Source organism: Salmo salar, chromosome ssa05 (assembly GCF_905237065.1).
Source record: "Salmo salar chromosome ssa05, Ssal_v3.1, whole genome shotgun sequence".
In the NCBI taxonomy this organism is placed as follows: Eukaryota; Metazoa; Chordata; class Actinopteri; order Salmoniformes; family Salmonidae; genus Salmo; species Salmo salar.
Genome location: NC_059446.1, coordinates 32,239,239 through 32,253,303, shown reverse-complemented (window position 1 = coordinate 32,253,303; position 14,065 = coordinate 32,239,239). Strand labels below are relative to the sequence as shown.

The 14,065-nt window shown below is 44.3% G+C and overlaps 1 pseudogene; it reads left to right on the top strand.

Moving 5' to 3' along the window:
- Positions 1 to 2,262: 2,262 nt before the first annotated feature.
- On the top strand, positions 2,263 to 13,313 carry LOC106604604 (cytochrome c oxidase assembly protein COX18, mitochondrial-like; annotated as a pseudogene).
- The last annotated feature ends 752 nt before the right edge of the window (positions 13,314 to 14,065 follow it).

Sequence of the window (14,065 nt, the reverse complement as noted above, 5' to 3'; positions counted from 1 at the left end):
CAGGTCAGGTCATTATCTGTGCGCAGTTTGACTGGCAATTTGCAATTCAAACAATAACAAATCAGCGACCCTACTACAGTTTGGATAAAAAGCTAAGGGACTTGGCTAGATAAATGTTACCACTCTCAAAACAAATGATGATAAGCAAATAAAAAAAGGGGTTTTCTGGCTAACCCTTCACATTTTTACAAACATATTTTATACTTTGCAAACACAAGTGGTCAAATATGTTTTTCTGAATATGAAAACATTTGTGACTCCACAGATGACATTTGTGATTCCCTTTCCTCATATAATTTCCAAGCTAAATTTCCTTTCCTCGTTTCCTAGCATCTTTTCCTTAATCGTTATCTTCCTTTCCTCCTTTGCTATGCTAGCTCTCTTTCCTCCAATAATTTCCTAATTCTCTTTCCTTTCCTCCTATTATAGCTTCCTTTCTTTTTTCCTTGCTCCCTTTCCTTCCCTAGATACCTTTCCTCTCCTCCTTTCCTAGATCAATTTCTTCCTTTCTTAGCTTCATTTCCTCCTTTCCTTACTCCCTTTCCTTCCCTAGCTTCCTTTCCTACATCCCTTTCCTACTTTCCCAGCTTACTTTCCTCCTACTACAGTATTGACTTAGGGCATTCTGCACTACTACTACTGAATGTCACACCAGCCTCGCTTTGGCTCCCCCTCCTGTCCAGCTCAGACGTTCGGCGGCGCCGGCCTTCTAGCTGCTGCTGAACCTGCTGTGGGCAAATGCCCTTCACTCATCAACCCCGTACATGTCTCGTCATCATTACACACACCTGGTTCCAAACCCCACTCTATCACTGTATATATACTCCCTCTGTCATTGTAAATGTTGCTTGTTTTCCTGAGAGGAATCTCTCCTACTATTTCCTGAGTACTTTATTATTTTGCACTTTGGGTTTCGTCCCGCTTTTATATATGGCGCTTTAATAAATTCAGTAGTTCTACACCTGTGACTGCCTACTCCTCTCTACACTTGTGACACTGCTACTATTACAGCTACTTTAACAGTACCAGCAAATCAGTGGCCCTGTGGCAGAGTGTCCACCCTGAGATTGGTAGGGAGAAGAAAAAAATAGACTTAAATTGAGATAGCCTCAATGGCGCTGGCCATGTTGTTGCAGATGCTATAATCAAATATTTGTATAACTAACCCAAGATAGACCAGACAGAATCTGTCGTTTCCAACGGGAGCAAATTAATCATAGTTGGCAGAACAAGCAAGGTGGTTGGCAGAGTGAGATCCTATTGGCTCGTTGATTTAACTTGCTGGATTGTAATGTACAGATTGCGGATTTAATTCATTTCAATATTAGTTTCTGCATTTGGAATGAAGGTGAGAATGCACAACTTTATCCAAACTGCATGAGATAGCTAGCTCATGTGCAATACATGATGTACTAGTAGCTAAGCTACACAGCCAGGTTTTAGTTGTAAGATAACCTTGCTGCTGCTCGTTTGCAACAGCTTTCTTAGGTGGTTCCTATTCTTCTAAAGTAATGGGAAAGTTGCTGCAAAGTGCAAAAACATATGTTTTATGTTCCAATGTCCAGTGACCTTGTTGCCCGTGTAGCTAACTAGGTAAGCTGATCAATCAGACAGCTACCAGCTTTCTGGTAACACAGCCTGAAACAAAGCACTGCAAAAACCTGGAAAGCTGGTATCACAGTCTGATTTACCAGACTACCTAGCTAGCTACACAGGCAATAGGTTATATACAAATGTGCCAATGGTGACTGTTGGTTTCTATATTACTGTGCAACTTATTTAGCCCATTCACAAATGAAGCCTACTTCTCATAAAAATGGTCTTCTCCTCTTAAAGATTTGTCACAATACTGCCGCAGAAGATTAGCAAGCACTTGGGGCTCTCGAGTGGCGTAGCGGTCTAAGGCACAGCATCTCAGTGCTAGAGGTGTCCTACAGACCCTGGTTTAATTTCAGGCTGTATCACAACCGGCCATGATTGGGAGTCCCATATGGCAGCGCACAATTGGCCCAGCGTCGTTAGGGTTTGGCTGGGGTAGGCCTTCATTGTAAATAAGAATTTGTTTTTAACTGACTTGCCTTGTTAAATAAAGTTTAAATAAAAAACATTACATCAAATCAACCACCTCTCATCCAGACCTCCTATTCGAAGCATCTCCCACGCTCCCTTTGCCTGTGACCACCACACAACACACCGCAACCACATCCCTCTTAGGGTGGCCACATTATTCTGCCTCCACCCTAAAGTTGTCAAATAAACTTTATGTTTCAGCCCGGTAGACCAGTATCTACAACCAGCCGTAGAGGCCGGTATGAGAGCATAGCAGACTCTACTCCTGTCCATCTGACTGAGCAGCTACTGAGACAAATCCATCAGAACACAGGTCTACCATGGTGGGCCAGTACCGTCTGTACCACCGTTCCCCTGAGGACAGTCGTAACACTGCCACTGGGAGACTATAAGGTGGTCATCCTCACAAAGGCCTGTGTTGCATCAAGAACCAAGCATCCTATTATACAGTGTGTTTTTTCAGCCCTTGTTGGTGCACACACTAGTCTCAACAGGGTCAGAGTTGAGCTTGAGAAGCTCTGGGGTGAATCTCCATAGTCTAAAGTCAAGTAGCATCCATCCTCATCTTATTAAATCCTCATCTGGTTAAATAAAGGTGAAATAAAAAAATTAAAAAAAATAATTTCCTTAATTTGCACAGGTGAAAGCAAATATCCAGGAAGCATCGCCAAGTGGTTTCACCTATTTTGTGAACACAGATGGATGCAGTTGAAGGAGAAGAGATACGAGTAGGAAGCTACTTTAGACTATTGAGGTACACCCCTGGTGTAATGTATTATTTGCTAAACAATTTAAAATGTAAATGTACAGTATCCAAACAACCACATCAGATTTTATCAGGAAAGAAGTGCTCATCCATATTGTTATCTTAAACAAGTGAAACATGATATCATCACAACGGGGAGATGTTCTCTGCTGCCCACTCTTCCACCAGAGGGAACACATGAGACAGTTGTTCAAACTCCCTCGTCTCCCATCGTTTTGTCTGTTATTGAAACATCCCAGGAAGATCAAGATGCTTACACACATTCTGGGGAACTATGACAGGCATTTTAAAGTCAGCCAATGCTGTGACTGGTGCAAACGTTGCTGAGCGCTTGGCCTTATTAAGCATTCTTTCCCACTCCTCCATCCTTCCTCAGCTGTGGGATGTCGTTTTTTTCCTGCCTCCACTTACTCCTTTTCCTCCCCTCCCCAGTGCTGCTCTCTCCCCCACTGTGTGAGAACAAGGGTCAGCATATCGCTCCCCCCTCTCACAGGCCTGACACACACACACACACACACACACACACACACACACACACACACACACACACACACACACACACACACACACACACACACACACACACACACACACACACACACACACACACACAAGCATTCTATTCTACTCATGTCTGTGAATGACCTTCATGAGTCATCATGAGGAAAACAGCATTTTTACTTTAATATTTGGCTGTAATACATCAAGGTCCCTGACTCTTGGAGGACTTTGAGAACTTGATTAAAAAAAGGAGCAGTCGGGTTGAACGTTTCGTTGTCATAACTCAGAGAGAGTGCTCCCTTCTGACCAGGCTACTTGGCTACCCTGATTCACTCTACGACCTATGTCCAATTTTGGGTTACTAATGTGTGCAGTGTAATTTTATAACTTTTGGCTGCAGGGGGAGTCTATGTTGAATCAAAGCTAACCCCCGTGCTTCTCTTTGCCTCCAGCTAAGTTGAAGACCTGAAAGTGGAGATAGCGGAGCTGGCTAAGAGGTTGCGCTACGAGATCTCAGTGCAAGCCAAGTGAAAAGGGCTGGATGGAAAAACACTGCCGGTAAAGAAATTACCTTTGACCCAGGCTCCTGGAGGGCTGCCTCTGGGAGCTTGGCGCCAACCTCAAGACTCTAGTCTATACATATCAACAGAAATAGAACGCACTGCCTCGCTCAGTACGGAAGTGGTCAGATGATGCAGATGCTTAGCTACAGTACTGTTTTGCTAGCCCAGACTGGAATATGTTCCGGTATTCATCCGATAGCATTGGTGAGTATTCCACATTAGTCACCGGCTTCATCAATAAGTGCATCAATGACGTCGTCCCCACAGTAACCATATGTACATATCGCAAACAGAAGCCATGGATAACAGGCAACATCCGCACTGAGCTAAAGGCTAGAGCTGCCGATTTCAAGGAGCGGGACACTAATCTGGACGCTTATAAGAAATCCCACTATGCCCCAACAAATGAACCATCAAACAGGCAAAGTGTAAATACAGGACTAAGATTGAATCTTACTACACCGGCTCTGACTACCAGATGAGCTAAATGCTTTCTATGCTCATTTCGAGGCAAGCAATACTGAACCATGCATGAGAGTACCAGCTATTCTGGACAACTGTGTGATCACGCTCTATGTAGCCGATGTGAGTAAGACCTTTAAATATCTGGCAGGGCCAGATGGATTTCCAAGACGCGTACTCAGAGCATGTGCTGACCAACTGACAAGAGTCTTCACTGACATTTTCAACCTCTCCCTGGCTTAGTCTGTAATACCTACATAGTCCCTGTGCCCAAGAAAGCCAAGGTAACTTGCCTATAGGGTAGCCATGATGTGCTTTGAAAGGCTGGTCGTGGCTTAATCAACACTATCATCCCAGAAACCCTAGACCCACTACAATTCACATATCGCCCCAACAGATCCACAGATGATGCATTATCTATTTCTCTCCACACTGCCCTTTCCCACCTGGACAAAAGGAACACCTATGTGAGAATGCTGTTCGCTGACTACAGCTCAGCATTCAACACCATAGTGCCCTCAAAGCTTCTTACTAAGCTAAGGACTCTGGGACTAAACACCTCCATCTGCAACTGGATACAGGACTTTCTGATGGGCTGCCCCCAGGTGGTAAGGGTAGGCAACAACACATCTGCCACGCCGATCCTCAACACAGTTGCCCCTCAGGGGTGAGTGCTTAGTCCCCTGCTGTACTCCCACGACTGGGTGGCCATGCAAGCCTCCAACACCATCATTAAGTTTGCAGACGACACAACGGTGGTAGGCCTGATCACCGACAACGATGAGACAGCCCATAGGGAGGTCAGAGACCTGGCAGTGTGGAGCGCTAAGTCTAGGTCCAAAAGGCTCCTTAACAGCTTCTACCCCCAAGCCATAAGACTGCTAAACAGTCAATCAAATGGCTATCTAGACTATTTGCATTGACCCCCTTTTTTACGATGCTGCTACTGGCCGTTTATTATCTCTGCTTAGTCACTTACTACCTACATGTACATATTACCTCAATTACCTCGACTAACCTTTACAACCACACATTGACTTGGCCAATGTGCGGATATGGAGGTCCAGAAGCCGGATGTGGAGGTCCTGGGCTGGCGTGGTTACACGTGGTCTGCGGTTGTGAGGCCAGTTGGCCATATTGACAAATTCTCTAAAATGATGTTGGAGGTGGTTTATGGTAGAGAAATTAACATTAAATTCTCTGCCAACAGCTCTGGTGTACATTCCTGCACTCAGCATGCCAATTGCACGCTCCCTTAAAACTTGAGACATCTGTGGCATTGTGTTATGTGACAAAACTGCACATTTTAAAGTGACCTTTTATTGTCCCTAGCACAAGATGCACCTGTGTAATGATCATGCTGTTTAATCAGCTTCTTGTTATGCTACACCTGTCAGGTGGATGGACTATCTTGGCAAAGGAGAAAATGCTCACTAACAGGGATGTAAACACATTTGTGCACAAAATATGGGACCAAAACTTTACGTGTTGCGTTTATATTTTTGTTCAGTATAGATCTGGTTAGTTATGAAATACAACTTAACTTCTATGAAGAAGGTCCTTGTTGTTCAACTGATACATTACACTGTATCAGGTTTCCATGTCAGCTATGAGGTTTTACAAGTAGTTACTTGTAAATGGTGAGACGCCGAAGCCTCTCACCATTAGCTCTGACAAATTGAAAACCCTAGTCATTGGCGACTCCATTACCCGCAGTATTAGACTAAAAACTAATCATCCAGCGATCATACACTGTTTACCAGGGGGCAGGGCTACCAACGTTAAGGCTAATCTAAAGACGGTGCTGGCTAAAGCTAAAACTGGCGAGTGTAGAGAGTATAGAGATATTGTTATCCACGTCGGCACCAACGATGTTAGGATGAAACAGTCAGAGGTCACCAAGCGCAACATAGCTTCAGCGTGTAAATCTGCTTGAAAGATGTGTCGGCATCGATTAATTGTCTCTGGCCCCCTCCCAGTTAGGGGGAGTGATGAGCTCTACAGCAGAGTCTCACAACTCAATCGCTGGTTGAAAACTGTTTTCTGCCCCTCCCAAAAGATAGAATTTGTAGATAATTGGCCCTCTTTCTGGGACTCACCCACAAACAGGACCAAGCCTGGCCTGTTGAGGAGTGACGGACTCCATCCTAGCTGGAGGGGTGCTCTCATCTTATCTACGAACATAGACAGGGCTCTAACTCCTCTAGCTCCACAATGAAATAGGGTGCAGGCCAGGCAGCAGGCTGTTAGCCAGCCTGCCAGCTTAGTGGAGTCTGCCACTAGCACAGTCAGTGTAGTCAGCTCAGCTATCCCCATTGAGACCGTGTCTGTGCCTCGATCTAGGTTGGGCAAAATTAAAGATGGCGGTGTTCGCTTTAGCAATCTCACTAGTATAAAGACCTCCTCCATTCCTGCCATTATTGAAAGAGATTGTGATACCTCACATCTCAAAATAGGACTACTTAATGTTAGATCCCTCACTTCAAAGGCAGTTATAGTCAATGAACTAATCACTGATCATAATCTTGATGTGATTGGCCTGACTGAAACATGGCTTAAGCCTGATGAATTTACTGTGTTAAATGAGGCCTCACCCCCTGGTTACACTAGTGACCATATCCCCCGCGCATCCCGCAAAGGCGGAGGTGTTGCTAACATTTATGATAGCAAATTTAAATTTCCCCCCAAAAAAACAACAACAACTTTTTCGTCTTTTGAGCTTCTAGTCATGAAATCTATGCAGCCTACTCAATCACTTTTTATAGCTACTGTTTACAGGCCTCCTGGGCATATGCAGCGTTCCTCACTGAGTTCCCTGAATTCCTATCGGACCTTGTAGTCATCGCAGATAATGTTCTAATTTTTGGTGACTTTAATATTCACATGGAAAAGTCCACAGACCCACTCCAAAAGGCTTTCGGAGCCATCATCGACTCAGTGGGTTTTGTCCAACATGTCTCTGGACCTACTCACTGCCACAGTCATACTCTGGACCTAGTTTTGTCCCATGGAATAAATGTTGTGGATCTTAATGTTTTTCCTCATAATCCTGGACTATCGGACCACCATTTTATTACGTTCGCAATCGCAACAAATAATCTGCTCAGATCCCAACCAAGAAGCATTAAAAGTCGTGCTATTAATTCTCAGACAACCCAAAGATTCCTTGATGCCCTTCCAGACTCCCTCTGCCTACTCAAGGACGTCAGAGGACAAAAATCAGTTAACCACCTAACCGAGGAACTCAATTTAACCTTGCGCAATACCCTAGATGCAGTTGCACCCCTAAAAACTAAAAACATTTGCCATAAGAAACTAGCTCCCTGGTATACAGAAAATACACGAGCTCTGAAGCAAGCTTCCAGAAAATTGGAACGGAAATGGCGCCACACCAAACTGGAAGTCTTCCGACTAGCTTGGAAAGACAGTACCATGCAGTATCGAAGAGCCTTCACTGCTGCTCGATCATCCTATTTTTCCAACTTAATTGAGGAAAATAAGAACAATCCGAAATTTCTTTTTGATACTGTCGCAAAGTTAACTAAAAAGCAGCATTCCCCAGGAGAGGATGGCTCTCACTTCAGCAGTGATGAATTCATGAACTTCTTTGAGGAAAAGATCATGATCATTAGAAAGCAAATTACGGACGACTCCTCTTTAAATCTGCGTATTCCTCCAAAGCTCCGTTGTCCTGAGTCTGCACAACCCTGCCAGGACCTAGGATCAAGGGAGACACTAAAGTGTTTTAGTACTATATCTCTTGACACAGTGATGAAAATAATCATGGCCTCTAAACCTTCAAGCTGCATACTGGACCCTATTCCAACTAAACTACTGAAAGAGCTGCTTTCTGTGCTTGGCCCTCCTATGTTGAACATAATAAACGGCTCTCTATCCACCGGATGTGTACCAAACTCACTAAAAGTGGCAGTAATAAAGCCTCTCTTGAAAAAGCCAAATCTTGACCCAGAAATGATAAAAAACTATCAGCCTATATCGAATCTTCCATTCCTCTCCAAAAAAAATTGAAAAAGCTGTTGCGCAGCAACTCACTGCCTTCCTGAAGACAAACAATGTACACGAAACGCTTCAGTCTGGTTTTAGACCCCATCATAGCACTGAGCCTGCACTTGTGAAGGTGGTAAATTACCTTTTAATGACGTCAGAACGAGGTTCTGCGTCTGTCCTCGTGCTCCTAGATCTTAGTGCTGCTTTTGATACCATCGATCACCACATTCTTTTGGAGAGATTGGAAATCCAAATTGGTCTACATGGACAAGTTCTGGCCTGGTTTAGGTCTTATCTGTCGGAAATATATCAGTTTGTCTCTGTGAATGGTTTGTCCTCTGACAAATCAACTGTAAATTTCGGTGTTCCTCAAGGTTCCGTTTTAGGACCACTATTGTTTTCACTATATATTTTACCTCTTGGGGATGTCATTCGAAAACATAATGTTAAATTTCACTGCTATGCGGATGACACACAGCTGTACATTTCAATGAAACATGGTGAAGCCCCAAAATTGCCCTCGCTAGAAGCCTGGGTCTCAGACATAAGGAAGTGGATGGCTGCAAACTTTCTACTCTTAAACTCAGACAAAACAGATGCTTGTTCTAGGTCCCAAGAAACAAAGAGGTCTTTTGTTGAATCTGACAATTAATCTGGATGGTTGTACAGTCGTCTCAAATAAAACTGTGAAGGACCTCGGCGTTACTCTGGACCCTGATCTCTCTTTTCAAGGACAGCTTTTTTCCATCTACGTAACATTGCAAAAATCAGAAACTTTCTGTCCAAAAATGACGCAGAAAAATTAATCCATGCCTTTGTTACTTCTAGGTTGGACTACTGCAATGCTCTACTTTCCGGCTACCCGGATAAAGCACTAAATAAACTTCAGTTAGTGCTAAATACGGCTGCTAGAATCCTGACTAGAACCAAAAAAATGTATCATATTACTCCAGTGCTAGCCTCCCTACACTGGCTTCCTGTTAAGGCAAGGGCTGATTTCAAGGTTTTACTGCTAACCTACAAAGCATTACATGGGCTTGCTCCTACCTATCTTTCCAATTTGGTCCTTCCGTACATACCTACACGTACGCTACGGTCACAAGACGCGGGCCTCCTAATTGTTTCTAGAATTTCTAAGCAAACAGCTGGAGGCAGGGCTTTCTCCTATAGAGCTCAATTTTTATGGAATAGTCTGCCTACCCATGTGAGAGACGCAGACTCAGTCTCAACCTTTAAGTCTTTACTGAAGACATATCTCTTCAGTAGGTCCTATGATTAAGTGTAGTCTGGCCCAGGGGTGTGAAGGTGAACGGAAAGGCTGGAGCAACGAACCGCCCTTGCTGTCTCTGCCTGGCCGGTTTCCCCTCTTTCCACTGGGATTCTCTGCCTCTACCCCCATTACGGGGGCTGAGTCACTGGCTTACTGGTGTTCTTCCATGCCGTCCCTGGGAGGGGTGCGTCACTTGAGTGGGTTGAGTCACTGACGTGGTCTTCCTGTCTGGGTTGGCGCCCCCCCTTGGGCTGTGGCGTGGCGGAGATCTTTGTGGGCTATACTCGGCCTTGTCCCAGGATGGTATGTTGGTGGTTGGAGATATCCCTCCAGTGGTGTGGAGGCTGTGCTTTGGCAAAGTGGGTGGGGTTATATCCTACCTGTTTGGCCCTGTCCGGGGGTTTCATCGGATGGGGCCACAGTGTCTCCTGACCCCTCCTGTCTCAGCCTCCAGTATTTATGCTGCAGTAGTTTATGTGTCGGGGGGCTAGGGTCAGTCTGTCACATCTGGAGTATTTCTCTTGTCTTTTCCGGTGTCCTGTGTGAATTTAAATATGCTCTCTCTAATTCTCTCTTTCTCTTTCTTTCTTTCTCTCTCTCAGAGGACCTGAGCCCTAGGACCATGCCTCAGGACTACCTGGCTTGATGACTCCTTGCTGTCCCCAGTTCACCTGGCCGTGCTGCTGCTCCAGTTCCAACTGTTCTGCCTGCAGCTATGGAACCCTGACCTGTTCACCGGACGTGCTACCTGTCCCATACCTGTTGTCCCAGACCTGCTGGAACCCTGACCTATTCACCGGACGTGCTACCTGTCCCAGACCTGCTGTTTTCAACTCTCTAGAGACAGCAGGAGCGGTAGAGATACTCTCAAAGATCGGCTATGAAAAAGCCAACTGACACTTACTCTTGTGTTACTGACTTGTTGCACCCTCGACAACTACTATGATTATTATTATTTGACAATGCTGGTCATTTATGAACATTTGAACATCTAGGCCATGTGCTGTTATAATCTCCACCCGGCACAGCCAGAAGAGGACTGGCCACCCCTCATAGGCTGGTTCCTCTCTAGGTTTCTTCCTTGGTTTTGGCCTTTCTAGGGAGTTTTTCCTAACCACCATGCTTCTACACCTGCATTGCTTGCTGTTTGGGGTTTTAGGCTGGGTTTCTGTACAGCACTTTGTGATATCAGCTGATGTAAGAAGGGCTATATAAATAAATTTGATTTGATTTGATTTAACTAAATGTAACTTCCTTAAAAAATCATTCGTGTCCCATTAGATACCAATTCAAGAAGAACCTGAAGAGAATAGTGTCTGAGCTGTATGCGGGGGATAATTGCCACCCCTTCAAGGCCAGCCTGCTGGTATGGGTGCAGCTTCCCATGTGGGTGTGACTCTCCCTGGCCCTGCAGATCCTGAGCCTGGGGGTGTCTGATCACGCCACTGGTAAACCTCCACACTCACTCACCTACTTAATCAATTCACAATCAAGGCTGTTGTATCTTCTACAAGAGACATAATCACATTTGTACTGCTTTATTCTGACTATGGAATATTTAAAATATTAATTGATTAATACTGTATTTATTTCAGTGTTGCAGACAGAGCTGACAGTAGGGGGCGCTCTATGGTTCTTCAACCTGACGTTGTATGACTCCACTTGTCTCCCTGGGCGTAGTCAACCTGTCCCACAGAGGTGAGGCCCTGGTCTAACTCACACACCCTGGCTTGAGCAGCAGCTCCATTAGACACACAATAAGGAAACATTTTAGAGGAGAGCTTTGATCCACCCAGTATTCAGACCCACCCCCCCTTTTTTTTTTTTTACAAGATGAAACTCCTCACCTGTTGTGCTTTCAGCAAGATCTGTGTTAAACTCACAATAGATTTCAGGGGTGGAGTGTCATGTTTTTGTCTAACAAAATACAAAAACGTAGGCTAGGACAGAACATACTGTTAAAGATGATCTACTGTGATACGTTTGCAAAGGATAGAAATATGAGCAGGGTTGCAAAAACATTTTTATATTTACATTTTAGCAGACGCTCTCATCCAGAGCGACTTACAGGAGCAATTAGGGTTCAGTACCTTGCTCAAGGACAGACTTTTCAACTAGTCAGTTCAGGGACTCAAATCAGCGACCTTTCGGTTACTGTCTCAACGCTCTTAACCGCTAGGCTACCTGGCGCCCTGGTTAAGATTTATTGCATGTGATTGATACATCTGTTTTGGATTTTAATTTGGTCATTCTGCATCCTTCAATGACCCATGAAAATACAGAATGTATTTCCCACTAGGAATGAGAACATTGAGACGTTGACCTTATTACGTCTGGTTTCTGTGTTGTCCAGTATTTTCTCTGCGGAGGACAGAAGCATCCAGGTTCCAGAAGTATGTAACCAACTTTGTCAGAGGGATCTCTCTGGTGATGATGCTTTGTGTGTCCATCCGTGCTCATGCGTGCGTGTCCATATATCTGCATGTATGCACATGCGTGTCTGCATGCTTGTCTGCACACGCAACCACAAACCAGAAACATTTTAGCCTTCAACATCATTTCATCACAAAAGCTATTAAACATGCCACATCACTTTCCCCTGTAGATTAACAGACAGCTAGCACATTTCCCTAGCCAGCCCTATGTTAACACCCTCCCACTAGCTCTGAAACAAAATACTTCAGCCACACTTCTGTCTCCATAACTCCAATTGCCTCTGTGTGCCTATCCATCCATCACATTACATAAGGATGCATGAGAGGAACACTTTATTTAGAAGCCCACCTAAATGCTAATAGCTGAAAACACACTGAGGATGTTTTCTCCCCGACTTTAGTGACAATTCCACTAAGTCCACAGACCCATGCACAGGACATCTCTCTTATATGGAAGACACACAAACACACACACACACACACACACACACACACACACACACACACACACACACACACACACACACACACACACACACACACACACACACACACACACACACACACACACACACTGTACATTTTATAGTTCGACAGATGTTGCGACAGACAAACCCTGCTTGTCCCTGAATAGCCTTCTCTGGTTTTGAAAGCCTTCTCTCGCTCTTTCCCAAGCCCCCCCCCCATCTGTCTCGATAATCTGGAGTGTAATTTTGTTGTCTTCCTTTGGAGCACCATGATCGTTACATAAGAAACCGATCTGCCAAAGAGAAACCCAAAACTCAGGTCCACGTGAGAGTAGGCCCATGAAATCCTCCAAGGAAGACTGAAGAAATCGGAGGCTATTCCTGACCTTTGGTTTAGTTAGATCTATTCTAGTAGGGTGATGTTTGGTATGCTTTTTCAGATATGATTCTGAGGGGCTACCCATATGAACCTCGTTTCCAGTTGAATTTTATTTTATGTATGGAATTAAACCCTGCTTATTTGTCTATGCTGAATGCCAAAGACTGACACACTATCCTTTTGCCCTCCTCATTCTTCTCTAGTCTATGACTCTGTACTGGTTGACCTCCAGTTGTGTGGGACTTGGACACAATCTGCTCCTGCGCTCGCCTCACTTCCGGAGGCTGTGCATCATCGCCTCCACGCGCTCCAACTCAGACACGCCTTACAGAGATATTGCTTCTTCCTTCGTTTCCAAACACATCAAGTCAAAACGGTTTTCCATCTCATAGTGGATAAAAGACTTTCAATCCTAAATCAACCCTAAAGCCCCTTCCCCAATTCAGCCAGTCAAGGTATTAATGATTAGTTGAATAATCACGTGTTAGCGCTGGGTTGGCACAAACACCTGCACTGTACACCCTATATCTCTCCAGGACAAGGGTTGGTGACCACTGAACTGAGATCTAGAGTGGACCACGATGGGTGATGGTCCATCAGAGAAAATCAGACATATCCAACACGTCCATATCTAACAAACCAAGTCGGTATCAAGATATCTATGTGACTGGTGTATACTGTAACATGTACGTGCATGCTTACTTTGAAAGGCAACCACTCCCTGTTCTACCCAGGATAACTCGGTGTTGTGATTAAGGAATGTAACTGGCAATGCAACTTTAACTGGCATTGTAACTGGCAAATGATGTGCAAGAAATTTATTTAAGATGACCACCATAGTCATGGATGATCAGTGGATGCTAGATTTGTACTTTGAACATCCAGTGTAAATTGCATAACATGTTTATTTATTGAATGTGAATCTCATTATGTGATCCATAAATTGTTGCTTATATCAGATGTGTTCAAAAAGTTGAAGTAATTGGGTTGAAGTTACTTCAGTAAAATAAAAAAAATATTTGTATTAACTGTGGTGTTTTTGGTTAATTGCAAAGTCAATTTAAAATGGGGATTTAGACCAAAACTTTTATGGAGACATGGAAGTCAAAGGAGGGGATTTTGGGGGCGGGGTTGAGCTTCAACA